General features: G+C 38.4%; 1 protein-coding gene and 1 pseudogene across 7 annotated transcripts in view; both read right to left on the bottom strand.

Annotated features, from left to right (window-relative positions):
- PPP1R12B (protein phosphatase 1 regulatory subunit 12B) overlaps positions 1 to 27,522 on the bottom strand; it is a 175,757-nt gene that overhangs the window by 81,786 nt on the left and 66,449 nt on the right. The window lies entirely within an intron of this gene.
- On the bottom strand, positions 18,002 to 19,985 carry LOC123626959 (annotated as a pseudogene).

The following is a 27,522-nucleotide window of genomic DNA, read 5'->3' as shown; positions in this document are numbered from 1 at the left end:
TTCCCCTATCCTTATGAATTTTTCTTTCTTTTCTTGTCTGAATGCTCTGGCTAGAACCTCTAGGACATGCTGAAAAGCAGTGATGAGAGTAGGTATGCATGCTCTGTTCCTGCCTTCAGAGAGAAGGCTTTCAGAATTTTACCATCAAGTATAATGTCTGCTATAAGATTTCTGTAGATACCACTCGTCAAATTAAAGCAACTCCCTTCCATTCTTATAGAATGCAGACTCAGAGGATTTTTGTGTGTTGAACTTTATCATATGGTATTCTCCCCCATATATTGAGATGATAGTTTTTTCTCCCTTTTTTTGTTAATAAGGGGAATCATATTGAATAATTTTTGAATAACAAAATAATATTGAATTCTTGGGACAAGCTCAACTTGGTCAAGATTTATCACCTGTTTATATATCTTCATTTTATATAGATTTTTTTTCCTTTTGTAATTGCGATTTTACTGGTTGTGTTGAGGATCAGTACAGACGTTTCCATTTGTACATAATTCTTAATATATGTGCTGAAAATCTAATTTATTTTACTTCTTTTTGAAACAGTTATTTCAGTGACTTTCCAGATTAAAATTTGAAGGCAAATTTTCCTTGAGAGGATATCAAGTTCCAGTATCTTCCAAAGTTGATAAGCTGTTACATAAATCCCACCAGTTCACAATTTATTATCATATATACTACATACTCAAATTTTCCTCCCACTTCCACCCCAACATAGAGTAGTATTTTCTTTCTAGTTCATTTTGTTTTCAATACAATCTAATGTTGGTCACAGTAATTCTTTTGTACATTGAAAGGAGGGGCTTGGTTAAAAAAAGACCTTCCCCTACTCCCTGCCCCTCGAACAACGAGATTGGACGGCACCACCACTCGTGGTGCTTTTCCTTCCCACAGCCAGTAACTTAATGTTTTGTACTTCGCTGTATTTGATGGTCAGAAACTTAGTGTATGGTCTGTGGAAATCATCCATCCAAACATATTGCGTAAAACAACAACAACAAAAACTCCTGCAAAAAACTGTAAAAAGAGACAAAGGAAGTCATAACATAACGGTAAACGAATTAGTTCAAAAAGAGGATATAACAATGATAATACATATGCACCCAACACCAGAGCACTCAGATATATCAAGCAAATATTATTAGAACTAAAGAGAGAGAGAGAGAGACTGCAACGTAGTAATAGTAGGGGACTTCAATGCCCCACTTTCGACAATGGACAGACCATTTGAACAACAACAACAAAAAAGTCAAGCATGGGACTTAAACTGTCATTTACGGAACATTCCATCCAACTGCACACGGATGCAGAATACACATACTTCTCAACTGCACACGGAACATTCTCCAGGATAGATCATGTTAGGTCACAAAACTAATTTCAACAAATTTAAGAAGATACAGATTGTATGGAGTATTTTTTCTGACCATAATGGTATAAAACTAGAAATTAACAAGGAAAATTTCAAAAACTTTACAAATACATGGAAATTAAACAACATGCTCCTACACAACCAATGGGTCAATAAAGAAATTAAAAGGGAAATTTAAAAATCCCTTGAGACAAACAAGAATGGAAGTACATCTTATCAAAAGCTAAGGGACTCAGCAAAAACAGTTCTAAGAGGAAATTTTGTAACAATAAACACCTACATTAAAAAAAAGATTTTTTTAAATAAATAATCTAATGACATACCTCAAGGAACTAGAAAAACAAGAATAAACTAAACCCAAAATTGGTAGAAGGGAAGAAATATTAATAATAAAGCTTAGAGGAGAAACAAACAAAATATAGACTACAAAAACAATTCAAGAGATCAACAAAACAAAGAGTTGTTTTTCCAGCCTGAGCAAGAGCAAGGCCCCATCTCTACTAAAAATAGAAAGAAATTAGCTGGACAACTAAAAATATATAGAAAAAATTAGCTGGGCATGGTGGCGTGTGCCTGTAGTCCCAACTACTCAGGAGGTTGAGGCAGGAGGATTGCTTAAGCCCAGGAGTTTGAGGTTGCTGTGAGCTAAGGCTGACGACATGGCACTCTAGTCCAGGCAACAAAGTAAGACTCTGTCTCAAAAAAAAAAAAAAGAAATTTAAGAGATTAAAAAAAAAAAATCAACAAACCATTAGCTAGACTAAGAAAAAATGGGGGAAGACTCAAAATCAGAGATAAAAAAGGACACATTACAACTGATACGACAGAAAAACAAAGGATCATAAGAGAATTTGAACAACTATAAGCCAACAAATATAAAAGAAATGGATACATTCATGGACATATACAAGCCACTAAGATTAAAATATAAAGAAAGAGAAAATCTGGATAGTTCAATAACTAGTGAGGAAATCTAATCAGTAATAAAAAGTCTTCCATCAAACAAAACCCCAGGACCTGATGGCTTCACTGCCGAATTGTACCAAACATTTAAAGAAGAACTAACACCAGTTCTCTTCAAGCCATTCCAGAAAAACTCATTTCATGAGGTCAGCATTACCCTGATTCCAAAACTGGACAAAGACACAACAAAAATAGAAAACTATATAGGCTAATATCCCGAAGAACATAGATGCAAAAATTCTCAATAAGGTATTAGCAAGCCAAATCCAACAGCACATTAAAAAGATCATTCACTACACAGTCAAGTGGGATTTATCCCAGGGATGTGAGGATGTTTAAGATATTGATAAATATGATATACCCCAGAAAGACAGACAAAAAGAATGTAATCACTTCAACAGACCCAGAAAAAGCATTTGACAAAATTCAATCTCCCTTCATGATAAAAACTCTAAACACATTAGGTATGAAAGGTATGTACCTCAACACAATAAAGGCCATATAGGAAAACTCACAGCTAACATCATACTGAATAAGAAAAAGCTGAAAGCTTTTCTTCTAAGATCAGGAACAAGACAAAGATGTCCACTTTCACCACTTCTATGCAACACAGTACTGGAAGTTCTTGTCAGAGCAATCAGGCAAGAGAAAGAAATAAAAGGCATCCAAACTGGAAAGGAGGAAGTCAAATTGTCCCTGACTGCAGATGACGTGATCTTACACAGTTGACCCTTGAACAACAAACAAGGGGTTGAACTGTGCAAGTCCACTTAATATGTGGATTTTTTAAATAAAAATGGCAAATTTCTTTTGAAATTTGCAACAATGTAAAAAAAAACTTACAAACCATAGCCTACGAATATTGAAAAAATTAAAAAGTTATGTATGTCATGAATGCATAAAATATACGTAGATACTAGTCTATTCTATCATCTGTTACCACAAAATATACACAAATCTATTATAAAAAGTTAAAGTTTATCAAAACTTACAAACGCAAACACTTACAGACCATACGTGGTATCATTTGTAGTTGAAAGAAACAAAAACATAAAGATGCAGTATTAAATCATAACTACATTAACTGTAGTACATACTGTATTACTGTTATAATTTTGTAGCCACCTCCTGTTATTACAGTGAGCTCAAGTGTTGGGAGTATCTGCTTAAAACACTGTGTGATGCTAATCACCTTCACGTAAGCAGTTTGTGTCTCCAGTAAACTGCATATCCCAGTAAAAAAAAAAAAAAAAAAAAGATCTCTTATGGTTCTTGTATATTTTTCATTGTGTTTAGTGCAATATCGTAACACCATGGGACCAATACAAAGTGACACTAGTGATGCTGGAATTGTTCCCAAGAAGCACAGAAAAGTCATAACATTATAAGAACAAAGTTAAATTGCTTGATATGAACTGCAGATTGAGGTCTGTTGCTGCAATTGCCTGCCATTTCAGACAGATGATTCATCTTGTTAACAGATGATTCACACTTATAGTATCAATAAATATAGCATAGTACTGTATTTGTATTTTCTCTTCCTTATGACTTTCTTAATAACATTTTCTTTTCTCTAGCTTACTTTATTATAAGAAATTAGTATATAATACATAGAACATAGAAAATACGTGTTAATTGACTGCTACGTTATTGGCAAGGCTTCCCGTTCAACAGTAGGCTTAGGTACCTAATCCATTTTGAGACTGAACTGATTGGAAGCTAGGCTTCCATCTTTGCAAGAGCTGGCCTATTTCTGGTAAGTTCTTAGGATGGAGCCCTCCCACGGTTCTAGATCAAAGTCTGAGGTAACTAACTGGGCTCTCCTTCCTGAACTCCAGTTTTTGTTCCCTCAGAACAAGTCTTGCCCGGTTTCTTCGCCCCATCGCCACTGCTTCTGCCAGTCAGCAAATGCTTCAAGGGCAAAAGCCCCCAAGCAGGCAATGTTTTAATGGTCATATTTTTTTCCTTTAATGTGGATTAGCAAATTGGAATTTCTATACATACATATATATGTGTATATGTGTGAATGTGTATATATGTATACATATACACACACACACACTATAGTTTGTTAGGCTTGAGTCCTTCCTTAACATATTCCTCTCCTCTGAGTGAACTAAAAAAAATTAAGTCCCCGAACTGGCAAAGCTGTAGTACAGATATTGAAATTGGTGAGAACTTCCCATGAAGTTCTGTCTGGGTTACTAGCAAACCTACTCACATGCCATTTTTACCTGCATAACATACATAGCATTACAATTATACTTAATTCTTGACTGTTATCTCTTCTTTGCATACTGAACAGAAGCCAAAGTAAAGAATGAGCTTCAGACTCCCTTATCCCACTGCCTACTCTAGAGAGTTTTATTGAATGAGAGAAAAAAAGTTAGCAAAAACAGGGCTGGAAGGTAAAATAAAGAAGCTTCTTAGTACCAAGTGCTGTTGAAAAATAAATAAATGAATAAAAATGAAAATAAAAGTAAAAAAAGAAGCTTTTACCTGACTTAGAATCTTAAGTATCTGAAGTCACCCATATCTTTCATGGAAAAAAAAAAATACAAAAATATGAAAACAAAAATCAATTGAAATTCCACCATATGAAGATAATCCCATTTTACTACATGTCTAGATTTTATGTATGTATATATAGCTAAATAGTAAAGTTTTAAAAATCACTATTACATATTATTTTGTAACCTGTGCTCATATGAGTTATACTATTTAAGAAAGAAAAATTAGTAAAAACAAAACCCAGAAACTCCAGTGCTTGAATTAGAAATGCTTTTGAGGAAGGCGTTTTTCATTCATTTACCTTTACCTAGACGGGCATCCCGAGGCACACAGAAGTGATGTGCCTAACTTGTGATTGCCTTGAGGACACACTACGTTTTTAATAGAGCCCAGGTCCCTCTACTTTCTAAAATCTAGACTAGGAGAGTCAGCAAACTATGGTCCTTAGGCCAAATCTGGCCTCCCACGTTTTTGTAAATGAAGTTTTATTGAAACTACACAGCAGAGGTTAATAATGGTGACGGAGATGATAAGGCCTGCAAAGACTAAAATAATCACCATCTGGCCCTTTACAGAAACAAACACTGGCCCCTGTGCTAGACCAAACCCACACTCGACCCTCCTGGCTCTAACTGAGGAGCATTTGCAGCCATTCACGAATCTGAATGCTACAGGGTTCTTCATTGCTATTCAAAGAAGATAGATACAGGCTCACAAAACAGAAATAAAAACTCTGAAACTATAATGGAGGCCGTAGCTTCCCATCCAGCCCCCAGCCTTCTGGCATGAAGTTAAAGCTAGGGTAACATTCCCAGTTCAGCGGCATGGGAAGGATTCGGATGCCAAAGTCCTTTAATTACCCTATCTGTCTACTCTGTTTCCTAGAGGGCAGGAAGCATTTTTCTTTGTATTTGCTATGACATTGAGATATTAATACAATCAGTGGCATTCAAATAATTGATATAGAACATTAAGCATGACTTCACACGTATACTTTTTTCCCTGCCTCTAAAGTTTATACTGCCCCCTTCACACACTACAGATAGACCACACTTCTGTCTTCAAGAACTTGTGCAAAATACCTAGCAAATCCCTAGTCACAGTAAGTAATAATAAAAGACCTAAAACATCTCCTGACAAGTATAATAATAAAGTGCCCTGGCATGGAAATTAGATTGCCTGGGTTTGTAGCATGGCTTCTCAATTTACTTGCTAGATGATCATGGATAAATTATTTAAGCAATCTAATGTGAGTTTTTTACACAATGAAGATATTAATAGCTATAATAGCTATATGCAGATATATTAATAGAGTTGTTGTGAAGACTAAGTGCAGACTCATGTAAAGCACTTAGAACAGTACCTGCACACAGTAAGTACCCAGCACAGCTTGGCTGCTGCTCCTACCACCCACCCCACTACATTATTTTCATTGCCACATTAAAAGCTTATCAGTGGTAATTTGGAAAATAAAGACTAGGTGTGCTACAATATTCAACACATCTAGTCTAATAAAAGAGTTCCCCTTAATTATTCTTACCAGAAATGGATAACTCATTTGGAAGAAGTCTTAATTCCCTTGAAAATATTCTCCATGAAGATTCATAGGGTTTTCTAAATAAAATAAAACTACTCTAAGTAGAAGAAGGAAAAAGAAATAATCTTTATTTCCAAAATGAGAACAAAGCTGCTTTCCCTAGAATGATAAAAAAAAAATACATTTTTTTGTCGGGAATCCCATAGGAAATTGGTTTTTGAAATAGCGTTAAAGAGTCTAAAACTTCAAATCTGTTGGAGAGAAGGGTATTTTAAAATGTGTCCACTCCAGGCTGGGTGTAGTAGCTCATGCCTGTAATCCTAGCACACTGGGAGGCTGAGGCAGGAGGATCACTTGAGCTCAGGAGTTCAAGACCAGCCTGAGCAAAATCAAGACCTCATCTCTACTAAAAATAGAAAACTTAGCCAGGCATCATGGCGTGCACCTATAGTCACAGCAATTCAGGAGGCTGAGGCAGGAGGATAGCTTGAGCCCAGGGGTTGGAGGTTGCAGTGAGCTATGATGCCATCGCACTCTACCCAGGACAACCGAGTGAGACTCGGTCTCAAAAAATAAAAATAAAATAAATGAATGTGTTCACTCCAAACAGGAAAGGAACCAAATTGAGTATACATCTTTTATAGATGAGTCTTATAGTACATGTCCTTTATTATATAAATTAGTATAATTTATAATATATAAAGACATACTGTATCATTTATAGTATATATCTTTCATTACTGACCATTCAGGATGCTGTGACCATTTATTACAGAATATCTAATAGTCTTACAAGACAGATTGTCATTCCTTGGACTATGTCTTATGTATAACAATATATAGGGAAAAGTTTTTCAGAGATTCCAAAAAGAACTTGTGTGATATCAGCCAGGACTCCTATATGGATAGCTATAGGGATGGGGTTGGGGGAGACTTAGGGGAATAATAGAATCATAGACCTATGGCTTAACCCTTTATGACTTCAAGATGTCATTTGATCTAATTCTAAGACTTCAGATAGACATGATAAATTTATTCCTATTTAACAGATGAGTCAATTAAGGCCAAAGGATACATTAAAATACTTACCCAAGTTCCCAGTGCTGTATACCTACAGGGATTATAACTGTGTTCTCCTGCTTCTAGTATAGCTTTTCTTATATTGCACCACAATAAAAACAGTTTCTTTTACTCAAGTACCATGGTATTCTGGCCATGTGAATGGATTCATGCAGCAAGACATTTCTTCCAGCAATAATAAGAACTAATGAGTAAAGATATCTTGCCTTAGATTTCTCCTAGGACCCCTTGACATTTTCCCAAAAGTTTACCATAATCAACACTCTCTTCTTGGGAAAGCACAATTTTTACATTTCCAGAAGTTGCCATCAACATGCTGTAAGACTGTCATGAACAAAATATAAATGTCAAAAAACATGAGGGACCAAATTCTTCTTTGTAGGATGCAGTTGCCTCTACAGCTGCCAGGGCCCTATCAGGCAGATTTTAGTTCAAGTTTTCCTTGCTGTTTCTAATTGAGAATGGGAGGCTAAAACTGTGGTATACAGAAGAAACAGGTACCTGGGTTCTAGTTTCAGCTCCGCCATTAACCACTTGTTCCATCTTAAGAGAATTACTTAATCTCAGGGGACCTTAGTTTTTTCATTTATAAAATAAAAGAGTAAGTCTATAGTTTTTTAAGATCCCATCTAGCTTTAAACCATTGTAAATCCGTATTTACATGGATTTATGATTCTGGACAAATGCACTCTAAGTCTTCTCATTAAAATGTCTATTTTTTAGTGTTTGTTCTGGCCAAACACTAAATTTCCTATATTCCATAGGTCACTTTCTTTAGTACCATCCAACAAACTTTGTATGACAATGGAAATGTATACAAGCATAGTCCAATGTGTCACTAGTGACAAGTGACAAGTCACATGTGGTTATTGAGTGCTTGAGCCATGTCACATGGCTGGTGTGACAGAGGAACTAAAGTTTTAATTTCAGTTTAATTAATTTAAATTTAAGTAGCCACACATGGCTACTGACTACCACATTGGACATCACAGCTCTAGAAGTACTGAGAATCCAATTAAGAGATATTATTGTCAAGCCCTCTCCTTAAACCTGAAAACCAGATCCAACTCATAAAACATAAACCTGACAAAATTTTGTTAAGAATGCATTTTGTTAGGCAGCTAAGTCTAAAAGTAATTGATTTCATTTTTCTTTTCAAAGTTCTCCTTTTTCTTCTATGTCTCCCAGAGGAAGTAATCTCACATTTTTATATGTGGTACTTTTAAGTTTCATGATATAGTGCTGGGGCTCCCACCTTTAAGATATTTCTATTGATACAGCAAATAGAAACAAGCTCACAGATACAGCACACTTTATAGAGCTACTTTTTCCTAATTGCAGCATTTATACTCTGCTGTCTCCATGTGCCTTACCCTGTACCACCCTACTCTCCCCTGCCCGCTTTGACAAAGAGCGTCAAGAAAACAGACTATTACCTCCTTGCACAGGCCTGCATAGCAGAATGAAGGTCAAGAGATGCGTGGAGACGAATAGCAAGGAAGGTAAGTGGCTGCTGGGAAAGACTGCAGTCTCAGCACCCGGTCTCCCTTGGAAACTAGCAAAGGCTCACACTGCCACTGCTATCCAGCAAGCCAGAAGCAAAGCTTGTAATTTGCTAAGAAGCTGCTACTAAGGAGGAGGAGGAGAAGGAAGGGGAGGAGAAAAGGGGAGGAAGGCAAAATCTTGGGGATTGACAGACACAATGCTGCTAATAGTTCCCAAAATACCATTCCATTAGATGCATATTTTATACACTGTACTAAACCAATCAATATTACTTCTCATTTGATGGGTACAGGATAAAGAAATTCATCCTCAGGTGAAAGAGCAAAGAGAGCAATAGAGAGATGCAGCATTCTCATTCTGGATATTATTTCATCTGCCCTTGGGCTACCCTAGTTGCTGCATCCCTCCAAGTGAGCTGTAAATACTGCCTCACCCAAGGCTCAAGCCCAGCCAGCTAGCAAATGCCAACTGGGTAAAGAGAGAGAGAAAAAAGAAACACCTAACAGATAGAAATACAGGAATGAATTTCAGATCTGCTATAAATGGGTTAAACCTAGATAGAGGAAGACTGTAAATACTGCTCAATTTGACAAGCTTGCTACAGATCAGGAAGATATCTCCATCTAACATGTGTCACATATCAAGATATGATCTGGTTTCATAGTTTAGGACAACTGCATTCAAATGCTCATGTGTCATTTTGGCCTACTTCAAAACTGAGATCAGAGCTAAAGTTTAAGCAAGGAACCAAAGCTACAGTTGCATTAATAAGAATTTAAAAAAAAGGGGGGGGGAGGAATTTACCTGGGCCAAACTTAGCATTTCTTGAATCCTCTAGACCCATAAATACCTGGCCCATTAGTGCTGAGTTTGCAGGGATTGAGGTCAGCAAATTTTTTCTGTAAAGGGCCAGATAGGAAATCTTTCAGGTTTCGCAGGCCTAACTCAACAACTCTGTTGCAGGGCCAAAGCAGTCATGGAGAATACACAACAATACAGGTAGAATACATAAACAAATGGGCTTGCCATGCTCAACTGGCAGAAGTGGGCGGGTGCGACAGAAACCGTATGACCTGGAAAGCCTAAAATATTTACTCTCTGGCCTTTCACAGAAGAAGTTTGCTGGTCCTTGCTCTAGACTCTAAGTTACGTATCACCAAACTGTGGCTCAGTGCACTCCTTTTGGTTTACAGTGTGAGTCCGGTGTTTCTGTGACCTACTTTAGATAAATACTGTATCATCTTGAATTCTTTTCCTTCTGAACATTTGTTCCATTAAAAACACGCCAGCCTCAAGTGCCAAAGCCATTTTCACAAATGACAATGTTTTACTTAAGTAGGTCACTTTACAGTTAGTTCATTGGTCAGAGCAGGTGTTACTGATGCTACGAATGGCAGATTCAAGCACCAGCAAGGCCAGCGAATGCTGCTTTATTTTATACCCATAGGCTATGCCAACTGGACCCGGCCAACTGTCTCAAATATTCATCACTGACTACCAAGTAGACCAAGACAAATTCAGCAGCACCACTTTTTTAACAAAATAATCCAAGAATGTCAATACACAAAATGTGCATGAAAATAACTGAAATAAGAGGAATTGTTAAATAAATTATGGAACATCCACATAATAAAATATTGCATAGGCTTTAAGAGACAAACTAAAAAGTACTACAGATACAAAACTTGCAAAATACTCATATCTTGAATATATTTATGAAGAACTTTTACCAATTAAAAAAAATAACCCAATGACAACAATAGAAATCAACAAAATACATAATCGGGGAAATCACAAAAAAGGAAACCGGAAAAGCCTACAGACATAAGATATTGTTTCACCAGTAATCAAGAAAACGCAAATTAAAACAAGGAGAAATGACTTCATCTTCTTTAGGCTGGCAAACAACATTTAAAGTGTAGCCTTTTGTGAAGAATTAGAAACTCTCACACATTGCTGGTAACAGTGTATATGGGAGAGCAATTACACATGGTCCAGTGAAGATGCACTCACCCTTCAGACCCAGAAATTCCATTTGGAAATAAACACTCTTGAGAAACTCTTACACTTTTGTATGAAGAAACATAAAGAAGAATGTACATAGCAGCATCATTAGTATTAGCAAAAAAGGAAAAAAAAAAAGACCTAAATATCCATTAGCAGAGGAAAAAAAAAACCAACAAACTGGTATAATCACACAATGAACTAAATAAAATAAGCATTTAAAAGGAACAAACAGAATGCTGGGTGAAAACAGCAAGTTTCAGAATGGTGTGTGCAGATGATACAATTTATGAATATATAAAACATAACATGTGAAAGTATCACCTATGTGTACATAAATGAAGTAATAACTCCTCCTACAAATTTGAGAATGATAAATAGTAAATTCATTACTATTTAGTGACTGCCTCTAGGGAGGGAGTCCAGGGACGAGACTGAGGAGAGATACACAGGGGCGCAAACTGTATTTTTAATATTTTATTTAAAAAAAACTCAGATGTGGAAAAGAAGTTGAGCACAGGACGTCTTCCTATTGTGTTCTGGTCAGAAGCCCTTTAATATTTTTATGGATCCTCTGCCTCCTTTTCTGTGAACTGATTTCTGTCTGCCCTTGCTTGTTCCAAACAGAAGCTAGCTTATTTATTTGTTAAAAAAAATTATTTTAAAAAAACTAAAGCAAACATGGCAAAATATTAGGATTTGATCAAGCAGAAGATGGACAGATTGGGTATATGTGATATTTAATATTTTTTAAAAGAAAAAAAACACATACAGAATGATGTCAAAATAAATATATAAAGATGTTAGCAGTGATATTGTTGATGGTAAGAGTATACACATTTTTTTTCTACTGTAACTTTTTTAAAGTTGAGAGTTAAGGTTACAAACTTTTAAATTTGAAAAATGACCAAAGGACTCCTTTAAACAGTAAGATACACATAAAAGAGATGTATTTGTATTCCACATTTTTAGAAAACCTTTATCATCAGAGTTGGTAGTGATATATAAAACGTAAGTACTCTCTAGAATATGCTAAAGTAAGTTAAATAGGTCAGAAAAAAATGGGAGGGAGGGAGGGAGAGGGAGAGAGAGGTTAGATTAGGGAAGAGGTGGTAGAAAACACAGTTCTGGCCTGTGTTAGTGTCAGGTGGGCTCCCAGTATTAAGACTAATGGATTCATTGACTCCTCTATTCTCACCAACTTCTAGAAATTGGTCTCCAGCTGCTGTAATCACTGGCATGGCCTCCATTAGGGAAAAAATGGGTACCTGGGCAAGTAGGAGAAGCTCCCAGACCTCTTAACCTTCATTGAACACTCACCCACCTTTAACAAAGATGAAAACTGCAGTCTCCTCCCAGAAAAAAAAGCACTCATGCATACACAAAATTTTGCTAACAATTTCATAGTTTCTGGATTTTCCCTTATCTCAGATTAAGGAGGTAAGGGTCTAGAAGGGAAGAACTCCCTAAAAGACATGAATCAGACTTACCTTCAGAGAAAGCCTATAAAATAGGTCTATCACCTTCACTTCCCAAACATCCCACTTTAGAGGAATCAATTCCTTTAATTAAGACTCAGTGGAACTTTTTTTTAAGTCAGGTTTCCCGAGGTATAATTTATACAGTAAAATTTGCCCTTTTTAGTATATAGGTCCTTGAGGAGTTTTTTTAACCTCTTTTTTTTTTTTTTTCCAGGAAGCTGGAAGGCTAGAGTCTTGACAAATGCATACAGTCCCATAATGAAGATACAGCACAGTTCCAGCACTCTCCAAAATCCTCTCAGACCGCTTTGTAGTCACGCCCCTCCTAGCCTAAAGTAACTGTGTTTTTTAATTACAGAAAAAGCTTTGAAACTCACTATTGAAGACAGACACCGACTTTTCATTCACACTAAGAAGTAATATGTAAACTAACAATTGCCTTAGCCCACTAAGATGCCAGCCACCACAGTAAACCGCAGATAACAAAAAAGGAGCTTAAGATCTAGTGAAATGAAATTCCTTATGTTCTACTTACCGCTAACCACCACTCTCCAGTTTCTAGGTGGGGAATATTCTTTGTCATTACATCATCAATATTTAACACTGTGCCTACCCTTTATTAGGGACTGCAACACAATTATTGAACTGACTTAAGATTATGGATGAAATTCATTCAGAATCTGAGTTATTACAGTTTTGTCTGACGGCTGGCCCTAATTTCCTATTCGTTTCTTTACCATTTAAAAAATTTGGTCAATAGTGTTGGTTCATTCTTTCATTTCTTCTAATTCTATTCAACGATTTACCTATCTTACCCTTTTAGACCTATTCTAGATACCGCGTATAAAAATGAAGGTCTATTCTCAAGCAGGGTCTTGTGGAGGAGTTGGGCATATTAAGTAGTGATAATTAAAATCTAAGGAAAAAAATTCTACGAAGAGTTCTGGAGAGGAAACCTGAGGAGTGTCAGGTATAAAACGTCATGGGGTGGGGGTGATATGAACAGAATCTGAAGAGTATGAGAAGGGATTTCCTAGAAATCAAGGAGGGACAAAATTGCTTGGGGCACCATTTTTGGATTTTAAGCAGGAAAGAATGACCTGATCAAATGTTAAATCTGCGTATTAGAAAGATCACTAATGTGCACTGCAGAGGGTGGACTGTGGGGTAGGGCAGGAGACAAGGTCAAAGGGCCAGTTAGGAGGGCAGTGCAGATGAAGAGGAGAGGATGGAATTGAAAGATTTTTTTTTTTTTTTTTTTTGAGACAGGGTCTCATTCTGTTGCCCAAGCTAGAGTGCAGTAGCGTCAGCCTAGCTCACAGCAACCTCGAACTCCTGGGCTCAAGCGACCTTCCTGCCTCAGCCTCCTTCCTGCCTCAGCCTCCATGCACACGCCACTATGTGAAGGATTGATTCTTAAGAAGAATGACAGAGCTTGATGATGGACTGTGAGCAGTAAAGAAGAAAAAGGCTTCTAGTTAGATTTCCAAGTTTCTCAATTGGGTGATACTTATGGAGGACCATTAACAAAGATTTTTTTTTAAAACTACGTGAGCACAGACTTTCTCTCTCGCCTTTTTAAGGTCAGCAGAAAGAGTGGTTTGGTTTGTTTATACCCTCTTTCTAAAGACGACTTGAGAACCCTTACAGAAATATATACCTGTGGCAATACTTTAAATAGATGGAGAAACAAAGGAGAAAGGAAAATAATGGCCAGAAATGGCTATCGGTACGGAGTGCCTCCTGGAAGTCAGGCACGGTCCTAAGTCCTTTACGTGTCATGTTATGAAGCACAGCAAAGAAGTCTGAGCTGGAGACAGAGATCCAAGTGGTAAGTGAAGCAACTCGAGTACATAAGGTCAGCTAGGGAGAGTCCTGGGAAGAGAAAAGAAAGGCTGAGGAACAATAATTAACGTGTTTATCAAGGAAAAATGCCTAAAAAGAACACAAAGAAGGAGCAATCAAAAGATAGAAGACAGCCAGGAAAGAATGGTATCAGAGAGGTCATGGTACAATAAAAATTTAGGAAGGCAGTAGTCAATATTATAAAGTGCTGCCGAGAGTTCAAGGTACACGATGGAGTGACTAAGGAATCTGATGAAGTGACTAAGAACTTTACACGGCCCTTTGCCAGAACAATTTCATTGCATTGGCAGGTAGGGCAGATTTTCTATTTTAACAGGTTGAAGAATGACTAAGAAGGCCAGGAAGTGGATGAAGTGAAATTAGAGGACTTTTCCAAGACTAACAGCAAAGGGAAGGGTGAGATACAGTAACCCTAGAAGGCAGCTCAGGACCAAAGGTGAATTCTATTATGATGGAAAAGATAAGCAACTGTCAAGACAAAGAAAACCTTTGTGAAGGTGAATTTTTGTCCTAGATATAGCTAAGCTTGCAGTTTTGCTTCCCATTATTTATGAATTTTATATGCCAAGTGTTCTTTCTTTAAAACATTGTCAGCCTCATTATAAAGGAAGTTAGTTCTTAAAGGATCTTTGAGCTATTCCTATATTTACATGTCAATGATCAGTGAGCCATTTCCAGCCCAAGTGCTCAGGGATTGTGAATCACATTCTAGTTCCCTTTTTCAGGTTAGAAGACTAGTTTATCTCAGAGGAAATCAATTAAAGAGGCAGGCAGGTCAGTATACTACCCAGGGTAAACTAAGAGACCAAAAGGAAGAAAAATCATTATTTAAAGAAGAATCAAAAACAATCATTCAAGTAGTAAGTGTGTCAGCCAATTCCATTTTTTAAGTACTTCTTAAAATAGAAATATGCTTGCCGAAGGCCCTGGAACTCTCCCAAAGATAAACTTCTCATATGCTGCATCCTCTCCCAACACTGAACAAGCCAGGTGACCCATAAGACAACTTCTCGTTTGGTTTTCAAACCGCCCCCCCCCATTTCCCATTTAGATTACAGAGAGGGTAGAAAGTTTTCAATTTGCTTCATTTTCAGAAGTAGTATCTCCCAAGACAACTACTCATTTCCTAAAAGTTCTATCTTTCCTTCAAAGAAATATCAAGAGTTTCTAACCACTGTGCTCACATTGCTACGCTCACGGTATAGAATGGTCCTACTAAGATTGACTCATTGGATGTACATGGCTTGGTGGTGTGGAAGAGCAAGCATGGGCTTCGAAGCCCAAAATACCCAAGTTTTTTTTTTTTTTTTTTACTTACTTTTATTATAATATTACTTAAACGTAGGCACATATCAAATATTGCTTATAGCTTGTATAATTTCAAAACTAAAATTTAAAAATAAAATGCAAACTCTGTAAAACTCAAACTAACATTAATGTGACAGGTGATGGTCTTTGGCTGATATGAAATCACTGGTGTAACACACATCTAGTCCTGACCTCGATGGTGCAGGTACTTTTTTTTTTTTTTTTTTTTTGAGACAGAGTCTCACTCTGTTGCCCAGGCTAGAGAGCCATGGCGTCAGCCTAGCTCACAGCAACCTCAAACTCCGGGGCTCAAACAATCCTACTGCCTCAGCCTCCCGAGTAGCTGCGACTACAGCCATGTGCCACCATGCCCAGCTAATTTTTTCTATACATAGTTTTAGCTGTCCATATCATTTCTTTCTATTTTTAGTAGAGACAGGGTCTCGCTCTTGCTCAGGCTGGTCTCGAACTCCTGAGCTCAAACAATCCGCCCACCCAGGGTGCTAGGATTACAGGCATGAGCCACCGCGCCTGGCCAGGTGTAGGTACTATTGAGCTTCGCATGGCTAGACTGTGAAAGGCCTGGTGACATCTGTGCAGCTATAGCATTCCACAGAAAGACCTGGTTTTAAATCCTGGCTTTTCATTCTATAATAATTCTATAACTGTGGGCAAGTTCCTTAATCTATCTGAGCCTTAATTCATTGTCTTATATTTATTAAAATATTACATATCCCACAAAGTTATGAAGCTTAAAAATGCATCTAGCAGGGTACTGGGCATATAATAAATTTTCAAAAACATTAATTCTCTTATCCCACTTAAACCTTGAAAGCCAATTCAATTGTACCTCCACTGGCCCCATGAAACCCTTTCTAACCACTCCATCCTACACCATTCACCTTCTTCTCTGAACTCCTAACGTACCTACCCGAACATAATTTTGCAAAGATATAGTATTCCTTAATATACAATCATGCTTATATCCGATGTGCTCGATTTGAGGGCACAACCCTTTCTTATTATACTCACAGTTTTTAGTGTAATACTGAGCACATAACTAAGACAGTCATTGCTGACTTAGAATGCTGTTATTTTAGAATCCAGTATTACCCACAAATCTCCTAACTCTACCAATTAGCCGATTAAGAAACTGAGACTAGAGAAGCTAAATGGCTTGCCTGCGAAGGCATAAACTATGTGCTTAGCTGAGGAGTAAACTAGGTACTCTGCCTTGTAACCCAGGGGGCTTTTTCACCTTGTGCCTGCTGCTCTCATGTGAAGCCCCAGAGGGCAAGTCCACCAAGGGCTTCCCTATGCCAGAAAATATCTGCGTTCCCTGTATTAAAACACTTCAAATGGAATGGGATAGATATGCTCATCTGCAAACTGTCCCGAACACGAAATAGGGGTTTTGGGAGCATCACGCTCAAGTAGATTAACTGACATTCCTCTGCTGCCATCTTATGGGCATAGATGATTAGGACACAGGGGCTCATTTTCATTTGAGAAATAATTTTATTCAGTAAACATTTACCCAACATCTACTGTGTATTAGGCTCTGTGCTGTGAAGAAAACTCAATAAAAAAAAAAAGCAGCATCAAGAAGCTCATAATGTAGTAATGAAGAGAGACCACATACCATTTAATTAATTAGTAAACCACTCCTGAGAACAGGGCTACAAAAGGACACTAACGAGAGAGTAATAGTTTCAGCCTCGGGCTTGGGGAGCAGGGTAATCAGTAGTGGGGTTTCAGGTGCGTGAGTTCCTACAGTAGAAATAAGATTTTGTTAAGCAGAGGTGAGAAAACGCCATTCCAGAAAGAAGGTTGCATGTGGATAAAGGAAGAGGTGGTCATGAAAGCAAAACGTTCGGGAAAGGGTTTAAGTTTTCTACCTAGCTGAAGTGACACAATTACCAAAGATACAAAACACAGGAAGAAGAATAGAAAGGGATTTTTTTTAAAAAAAGGGAGAATTGCATAGTTTTGAAGTAATTGAATTCAAAGAGTCTGATGAGTACTCTACAAGGCTAAAATGACTAACCATCAGCGGGATTTTCTATACTGCTTGACTCAGCATGATTTAGAATTTTGTCCAGAAACTAGTCCTCTGAGCATACAAGATCAGTCAGGAAACTTCTCATCTTATACACGTGGACATTTACTTTCAGTAAGATTCAATCTGACTATACAGTTTGTAGTAAGTAAACAGCTTTTCCCCAGAAGACCTTATCAAACTAGTCTCTTCATTTGATAATTTCAAGTTTCAGTCTGCCCCTTCACCTACCTAAACCAGCTTCTCTCTGTAATTGCCCTGAATATCCGACAATTTGTCCTTGTTTTATTTAAAATATATGCTATTAATATTTAAGACAAGACATAAAGAATACTACAACTACCAGCTCTGTATTACCATCCAACTTAAGAATAACAGTACCAATAATCAGTTTCCTTTTCAAAAGAGAAGCATATTCCTACTTCTTTTCACTGGTTGTTTTTGGCCTTACCCTGTGTTAAGATGTGAGACTTCAGGTTAGTTGACTGGGCAAACTTCTTACTACAACCGTCGAAGGGGCACACGTAGGGCCTGTCTCCAGCGTGGATTCGCATATGTGCGCGCAAACGGAAGTCCAGTGAAAAGCGTTTCCCGCAGCCTTGGAAGGTGCACTCAAAGGGCTTCTCTCCAGTGTGAACCAGGTGGTGGTCGTTTTAGTTTCGAGCTCTCAACAAAAGCTTTGCCACATTCTGCTCAGACGAGGACCCTGGGCCCGTGGGTGTGCGGATGTTTTCTCACGGCAGAGTTATCCCTGAGCACCTTTGGGCAGCCTTTATGAGGGCAAGCTATTGTTCTTGGAGCATCGTCTTCTTTAATTTTTCTTGGCTTCATTCTAGCAAATTCTGCCAGTTGTTTGGGATCCGAGAGGTCAATGCCAGGTCTTCCTCCAGGAGGAAGTTTGCTTCTTGTCATGTACTCTGAATAATCAGGAGGGGAGTGCTCTCCAATGACCTTTTCTTGGACCACTGTCTCCGGGTCTGTATCTTGTTTTTCATCTGAGGACCACATGGCGACCGCGAACTCGGCCTGCAGGGTGTTGGTCTGCACCTGCTTCTGCCCCCGCTTCCTGTTGCCCAGGTGGGCGCCGCCGCCCAGGTAACCCTTCCTGCTGCCGCCGCCGCCTCGGTGACCAGCGTCTGCTCCGTGTAGTCGCCGTCGCCGCCGGCCGGCGCGGGCACGGGGACGAGGACCCGGCCGTCGGTGCGCAGCCCGTCCGAGTCGCCGCCGCCCGCCACCTCCTCGCGCGACTGCAGCAGGATCAGCTCCCTGCGGCGGTGCCCCCGGGTCGGGTCGTCGGCGACCAGCGGCTCAGCGCGATCCTGGGCGGGTGGTGGTGGCCCCCGCCGCCGTCCTGCTCCCCTTCCTCCTCGCCCACCAGCGTGGTCGGGATGCTCTCCACGAGGACGGTCCCCACCTCGGTCTCGTGCAGCTCCACGATCTAGGCCAGCATCGCCGAGCCGTCCGTGAGGACGTAGAGGGTGTCGCCCGAGGCCATGGCTGGGGGCTCCGCCGCCACCCTCGGCTCCTCGGCTGGGCTGCGGGCGGGAGAGGAGCCTACTTCTTGAAATTCTTAATTGTCCTCTACTACCCTAACCTCGAGTGTGATCCTTAAGTCAGTGCACATGATTAAATTCATTAGGAATTCAAAGGAACACCAGAGAAGTTTCAAGCTGGTTATTCTGAACGCTCCGTATCTCACACTGCCCTCTCCTCCTCCCGCAGCCAGGCCAGCTTCCCAAAGACCCACGAGGAAATGGAGAAGTCAGACACTAGAAACATGCCTCTAGGATGTCAAAGCTACCAAACAAAGACATTTTACCTGCTGCTTCTGCCATTCCATCTCCAGCACTCGCTGATGTCTCCACTCGGCACACCTCAGTTAGCCCCCAAACGCCGAGAGTGCAGTAAAACCATGGCAGAGGCTGGTCTCAATTCCCCAGAATGCACAGATCAACTTCCAGTGGCTTCTGATTCCCATAAAACTGGGAATGGCGAGGAACTCCACTGCCAGATCATGTATCATTCCACGTGAGAGCAGGTCAAGGTACCTCAGACACGCCTTGCCACACACCTGTGTGGCAGCTTTCCCAGAAGCCCAATTTTCAGCAAACAGGTGTCACTCATCTGGCTGTCCTTCCCTAGTACACACCAGAGCCCATTTTATGAGATTGTTACAAGCAACAGTCTTTTCTAATATGGGAAAATCAACTGGTAGAAGTGAAGGAGGGGGTTGAGTGAGGGCACAAAATTTTGGCCCCTCCTACATGTCACCGATACTCACAGCTCTGAAAAAAGAATCACTTTATCAGAAGGAGATTAACTGTAAAAACATGGCTGATAAGGGCTTTGACTAGCAGGTGTTAGGTGACTGCTTCTTCACTCTGAAGTGGCTGGGGAATTGGGATTGAACCACCAGAGGTTCTGCTACATGAGGGAATTCTTGTCCTTTCTTCTCAACACATGGACTGTGGAAGAGGGGGAAACTTTAAGCCTCCTCTCCTGAACAGTTAAGTGGTGTGCTAAGGAAATGCATGAGAAATGCCCTTATCTCTGGAAAACGAAGTGAGATGGTATTGCGATAGCCGTGTTTAGCAACAGAAATATGAAAAAAAGAAAATAGACTTTTCATTCAAGGCTTTAAATCTTATTGTGTTAATTCTTAGTAGACAACATCCAGGTCTTCCTTCCCAGAAGTGTTTAATGGGGCTAAACAGTACTAGTGTTATTTTCAAACAGCTTTATAATTCATATACTTATTAAGTGTACCAGTCAGTAGTTTTTAGTATATTCACGGGGTTATATAATCATCACAATAACCAATATAAAAACATGTTTACCCTAGTATCAAAAATATCCAATATTGCATAGTATGGAATATCTTTGTTTGCAAAACAACGGAAACTTTGGCAGGAAAGGAATCTTTGGAAGGGAATTACTAGCGTTTTTAACACAAAGAATATCACTAGGAGACCCAGGCTCAAACTTTCCTGCAAAGGTCAACTGCTAGCATTATCATCACACTTATTTCACTAGTTGTCACTTCAAATAAATGTGCAAGTGCTTAGATTCCTGAACACCTCTTAGCGAGGGGAGAAAAGCCATCAAAAAGTACCTGCATATGGCTGTCACTTACTGTGTTACCACTGTGGAGATTTTCCCTTAGGGCTCCGGGAAGTACATCACAGCAATGCATGACATTATAAATAATAGGTAAAGAGATTAAAAGACAGGACAAATGGGTTTATATTAAGAAATTAAGTCTTATAACCCTGAGATATAGAATCCCTATAGCATGTAGGGTTTAAACATTAAATAAATAAAACAATCTGAAATCTAAAATGGAACCAATATTTAGCATTTTGGGGTAGATTTTATTTTCAAATATATTAGCTTTGGAGAAGCTAGGCAAAGATCTTAATTGTCATATATATAAATGACATAAATAATTCTCATATATATCTCTAAATTGGTTTGTAGTTTGCAAAGTACTTTCACATAGTCTGTTACATTTGATCCTCACAATAGCCCCATGAGATAGGCTTAGGGACATCCGGATTATCCATGAATTATTTCTAATCCCCACAACCAGCATACATGGTAGTATTATCCCTTTTTTTACATATAAGGAATGGGTCAGAAAGGGAACCTGATTTATTTAACCAAAATCACACAGCAAATAAGAGGCTGAACTAGAATTTAAATCAATCCTGTGCTCTTCCCACTAAGTCCAGCCATTCACAGTTACATAGGAGTGTATAGTTATCTAGGGTCAAGGAACCTCAGACACACCTTGCCACACACCTGTGCGGCAGCTTTCCCAGAAGCCCAATTTTCAGCAAACAGGTGCCGCTCATCTGGCTGTCCTTCCCTAGTAAACACCAGAGCCCATTTTATGAGATTGTTACAAGCAACAGTCTTTTCTAATATGGGAAAATCAACTGGTAGAAGTGAAGGAGGGGCTTGAGTTATCTAGCGGTAGCCTAATTTCACATATCATCATTACCATTTCAAAGTGACATATTCTGAAAAAAATTGCAAAGATGTGGCATATAACACTGAAAGCAGTTTTGCTTGTTAAGTGTTTTCAGCCTGGTGAAGCCTCTTGTTATTCTGTTACCTAAGGATTAGGGCCCAACCACTTTTTTCTTTCTTTCTGTTCCAGAATTGTTTGGCGTCCCATAGCATAATCCTCATTGTATGAGCAACCCAGAGACCTCCAGAAGGGCAATATAATAGAAAATGTACCTTCTGCTACATACATTTCAGTCTCTTCCTGTTCAATATTCATACTTAGGAAGAGAGAGATTGTATCTGCAGAGAAAAAACTTGGTAAATTCAGCATTGCTGCAGACTTTTGGATGAATACTCATTTTAGAACAAAAATGGAGAGAGCCTGGAGGAGTTTGTAAAATCTCTTTTCTAGAGTACCTTTTTGAATTGACAGCTGCCAGTCTTTAGCTTAGAGACAGAGGGATGAATGCAATGACTTTTAAAAACCATGACTCAGAGTTTAATTACTTGGTTTAAAATTCCAACATTCCAAAGATGATGCCAAATTAATCTGCTGACAGCTTCACATTAGCAGGAATAACTACCTAGAATTCCCAAGGGATTCAAGAAGGTTGCTATGTGTGGTATATATAACTCAGCCAGTACTGACCGTATCTTGACCAAGCAAAACAGAATCCCATGTAACGTGGCTATTTGGGAGAGAGAAACAATTTTAGTGACTTGTGGAGGAAAACTATGTTTAGCCATTTCTATAAAAAAAGAAAGGCCACCCACAAAAAATATGTAAAATTCAGTGTCGGTGTGGGGGGAGAGGGAAAAGGCTAGAGGAGAAATAGAACAAGAGAATCAAAGGCAAACACTATCAGACTCTAATATTAGCCAAAGGAATTGTTTACATTTTGTTGCTAAGGAAAACTTGGAGCTTTGGAAAGTGAACCCAACCACTACACTATTGTGACAGCTGCTGCTTGGCTCTGGTATCCCTGCAGAGTTATCTGCCAACTGCTTGCCACTTGCCATTTCTGTCCTGCTGTCTGCCAGGCAAAGCAGCCCCTTCATGATCACATGAAGATGTTGGTTTCTGCAGTCCCCACAGCAATCCAAAGCCTGGATGGTGGTTATCAGAATGCCTTGAAGATAGATACTGTTGTATTCTGAGCTGTGGATGAAGGAGGACTGGCCCCTGAATCAAAACCTTTATTCTGAATGGATAATACTTAAATTCAAAAGAAGAAATACTGAGTTCCACAGGAGAAAGAACAGGCCTAAGTAATGGTCTCCGCTGTGCCTCTGACTCAAAGTGTGAAATTAAGCAAACTATTCTTTTAGGACCTCAGCATTCCTATTTGTAAAATAGGGAGCACATCTGCTATTCCTTTCTGTCATGTGAAGAGAATACATTTGAGTGCACTTGAGCTTTTTAGGAAAGAAAACTCCCAAATCCAAGATAATGCCCTTCTCAGAAGTAATAAACTCTTTCAGAAGTTCTGCCCCGAGCTATGTATGCAAAACCATAAATTATCTAGAATCCCATAAACCTTGAACCTTTGACTATTATGTTTGCTCTTCAATGACCACAGCCATCTTCACAGATTTACATGCTCGGAGATTGTTATCCCTATTGTTATTTTTTTTTCAACCCTCCCTGCTCCCTCCGTCCCATTATAACAATAATACTTTATCACTCTGGAACTTTGGAAAATACAGAAAAAAATAAAATAAAAATTATCCATAATCTCCCAGAAAAATCCAGTGTTAACATTTCCATGTTTATTACTATTTTGGCATCATAACGTATCCTTTTGTATCTAGCTTTCACAATATATCAGTAGTTAAAGTGAGTAAAGGACTGTTACCATGAGGGTGTAAAGCTGAGAATGATCACTGGCCAATTGGTACACATGCACCCACTTATCCTCTCTTAGAATAAAACATTCTCAGAAAAGCAGAGCCAGCTGTGCAATTTAAGACTAAGACCCACTCCCCAATCCAAGTGCTCTAATTATACTGCAAATGGAGATTATTTCTGAGAGATGACTTTCCACTGGTTAGATCTTGCTGTGGCCAGTTTTAAAGCCCCATTTATCCCAATGCTCATTAATTGTTTCAAACTGAACCTGTGAACACAGGCTTCAGGCCTCCATCAAGGTTTCCCAGCAGGAGTCAAAACGCTTCCACAATGAGCTGATTACAGAGAAAGCTGCAGCTTCTAAGGGAAGAATTAGTACCCAGCACGCTCTTTCAGAAGGAAAATTTAGCTGTTTTCAAAACATCTGATTTTTTATCTTTCAGTTTATGTTTGTTTAGAGGGAGAAACTAAATGGCTTTAATTCTGTAAAAGCTTAAATGATATGTTTTATTTGATCAAGTCATTCCCCTGCTGAAAATCCTTCAGTTGTATTCCACAGCTTTGAGAATATAAATTCAAGTTTCTTAGCATTGCATAGACAAAAATCTACATGATTTGGTTCCTGCCTACCTCTCTAGCTCCACAATTTCCAAAGTTTATGCAGTGGAATACCAGTCTTGGTTTTCTGTGGGAAGAAAAAAACTATTCCATGGACACAGAAATTTGGAAAATGCTGCAATTTCTAATCACTCCCATGTCCACTCTTCGCTCCCACCCCTCTGAGAGGAATGACCCTGAGAAGGCTTTTGAGTGATCTGTTTAACTTTGTTTAATCCACTGTTCACAAATTTGTTTGGCCACAGAATGCTTCTTTTTCCTTCATCTAAATCTATGTCACAAAAGACACTTTCAGAAATGCTACTCTGGCCTCACTTTCTCCTAGCCTCAGGTGTACTGAACTTGTTTGTGTCTTGAATTTCTTGTGTTTCCTCTAAAATACCATCCTCCTGTTACTACTTACAGGTGCCTTCCAGTCGCCTTTCAACATTCAACTCCAGCCACCTTCTCCTTTTCTTGTCTCCCACTCAATCTAAGTTATATCCCCCTCCTCTGTGCTTCCATAGCAACCTACATATACATATCTTTATAATAGCACTTAACAACCGTACCATAATATTTGATTTGTTTGTTTGCCCTTCCTCAATAGAGATTTAAGATCTTCAAGAGCAGAAAAGATGTTTTCTTTGACCTTATATCTTTAATAACTCTGCGCCTGGTACATGGTAGTCTCTCAATAAATGGTTGTTAGATGCTTTATATATGTGACTTCCCATTTAAACAGGAATCTACACAGATATAATTCTGCAGAATCTTATATTTTAAAAACCACACCTGATTCATTTACCTAACTGTTCCTATAGGAGTGTCTATTTTCAATACAGCCAGTCACCTCTAATACTGTTACGTATGCCAGTAATAGTTTGAAGTTTCTGTTCCACATTTAAAACTTCTATTACATATTAGTCTGCATCTATGAGTTTATCTCAGAACCTGCATCTGTTGACTCTCCCTCATGGTGATTCATTTCCTTTAGTGTTTATTTTTCATGTGAATTCATCTTTGGTCGGAATTGTTTTATAGAAATCCCTTGTATGCTGGGTTGTAGGTGTGTTCCTTCAAGGTGGTTTTGAATTTGCTTGTGCCAGCGCCACAAGGTTTCACAAATACAGACCCAGTTTCTATGTTAAATTCTTAGCTTGGGAGTTCCAAACTACATGGGTAGTGAAAATTTCTCACAAATGACTTTTCTGTCCCTGTCTAGACTCTTGTTTAGACCTCCTTCCTTGCCACTTCTTTGAGCTATGGGCAAAGTACCCTTTTCATGAACTGGGCAGCCCTTTGAGATTTCTAGCTTGATATAGGTTCTTGGTTACAGATCCCAGCCTAGTAGGTCCAGAGCCATCCTTCCTACACACAGCATTAAAATATGAGCTTCCAAACCCTAAGGTCTACATATAGGTCTGATACCAATCCTATATATGTGGGTTCCCATTTAAATAGGACTCTACATAGATACTGGGCCACTCAAACCACTCTGGCTTTTGAGTTCTCTTCACTTTTGTCATTTGAGAGTTCCCTTTTATTGTTCTGAATTCAACTATATATATATATTTTTTTTTACTTTTTTTTCTTTTTTAATATATTCCCCAGGAAAGTATTAACTATATTTTTCTATATTTATCATGGGAAAGGGGGCCTTGTAAGTTCCATCTACCATGTTTCTGGAACAATCTCCTAAATATATTTTGAGACCATTCACTTTTTTCCACCTCTTCCACCATTATCTCAGTATAATCCACGGATCTCACTCATGTGCCTTTCTTCTGCAATGATCTCCTTCCTGGTAAACTCATGTCCATTCTTGTCCATTTTCCCTTGTCCAATTCATATGCAATTCTGTAGCCAGAGTTTAAAAGCCAGGACTTTTAAAAATATAAGTTAGACCATGTTACTTTTGGCTTAAAATCTTCTAGTAACATATGACCCAGAAATTCTACTCCTAGGTATATACCCAAGAGAAATGAAATCATATGTCCATGCAAAAACTTGTACAAAAATGTTTATAGTAACATTATTCATAATACTCAAAAGGTGGAAATAACCTAAATGTCCATGAACTTATGAAAGGACAAACAAAATGTAATATATCCATACACTGGAATATTATTCAGCCATAAAAAGGAACAAAGTACTGATTACGGAGACAGAAAATAGATCAGTGGTTGCTTAGGTTGGGGGGAAATGGGGATATGGGGTGGGGCCAAAAGCAAAAGGGTACCAAGACTTCTCTTTTGAGGTGATGAAAGTGTTCTAAAATTGACTGTAATGATGGTTACACATATCTGTAATATACTAAAAACCACTGAATTGTACAATTTAAATGGGTGAATTGTATGGTACTCAATAGATATTTGTGGACTGAATAAAACTTCTAAAACAAAATCAAGGCCCAGTGTGGTGGCTCACGCCTGTAATCCCAACACTTTCAGAGGCCATGGCAGGAGGATTGCTTGAATCCAGGAGTTCAAGACCAGCCTGGGCAACATAGCAAGACCTTGTTCCTACAAAAAATAAAAATAAAACAAAACCAAAATCTATAGCAGGCATTATGTAATTGACCGAAGGTCATGAAATTCTCAGAAGGCAGTAACTATCTAAGTTTGTCTAAATAATAGTTCATAAAACTAGGTATTTAATAATGCAGTTTGATAAAAAAACCTAATTTCTCCCTCCTTTCTGGGATCATGATCTTAATGATCAATTTAACTCATTTTACTTCTCTCAGCATAGAAAGATAGTTTAAAGAGAAATTTTTTAATCTAATGAAAAGATTACTTTTGAATTTAGTTTCTAGATGAAACTAATAGTATCCAAATTATATCTGACCTATTAAATACATAAGCATTAACTATTCAATATTGATTAATATTTCCTTGGCTGGAGGCAAATTAAAACAAGAAAATTATTAGCTCTGAAACCTATTACCTCAGGTAATTAATTTCCTTCAGTTTTTTATGTAAAGAAATAAAAAAAAGAGGAAACAAAAGAAGAAAAGCACTATTTTCCAACTAATTTAACATCTCCTTTCCCTTCCTTCTCAAACTGTGTCTTTATAATGGACACATTAGATACATTAGAGTTGTCCTTATAATACACAAACAAAAAGTTTAACTTGTATCTTATAGGTAAGATTTTTTCACTTACTACATATACATACACATGAATAAAAAATCTCCTTCCTTTGGATATTCAAAATAACATAAAGCCAAACTGAAATCTAAATTTTGATAAGATTTCACCTGTTTTTTAGTTTTAAGAAGGGAAAATTATAGCCTTAGTCTTTAGATCTGAAACTCCCAAATGGAGTGCATTCTGTTTTTTGTACTTCTTCAAGTGGGAGAAAAT

Source organism: Lemur catta, chromosome 23 (genome assembly GCF_020740605.2).
Source record: "Lemur catta isolate mLemCat1 chromosome 23, mLemCat1.pri, whole genome shotgun sequence".
NCBI classification, from domain to species: Eukaryota; Metazoa; Chordata; class Mammalia; order Primates; family Lemuridae; genus Lemur; species Lemur catta.
Note: the sequence above shows the minus strand (reverse complement) of the source record. Positions and strands in the feature narration are given on the sequence as shown.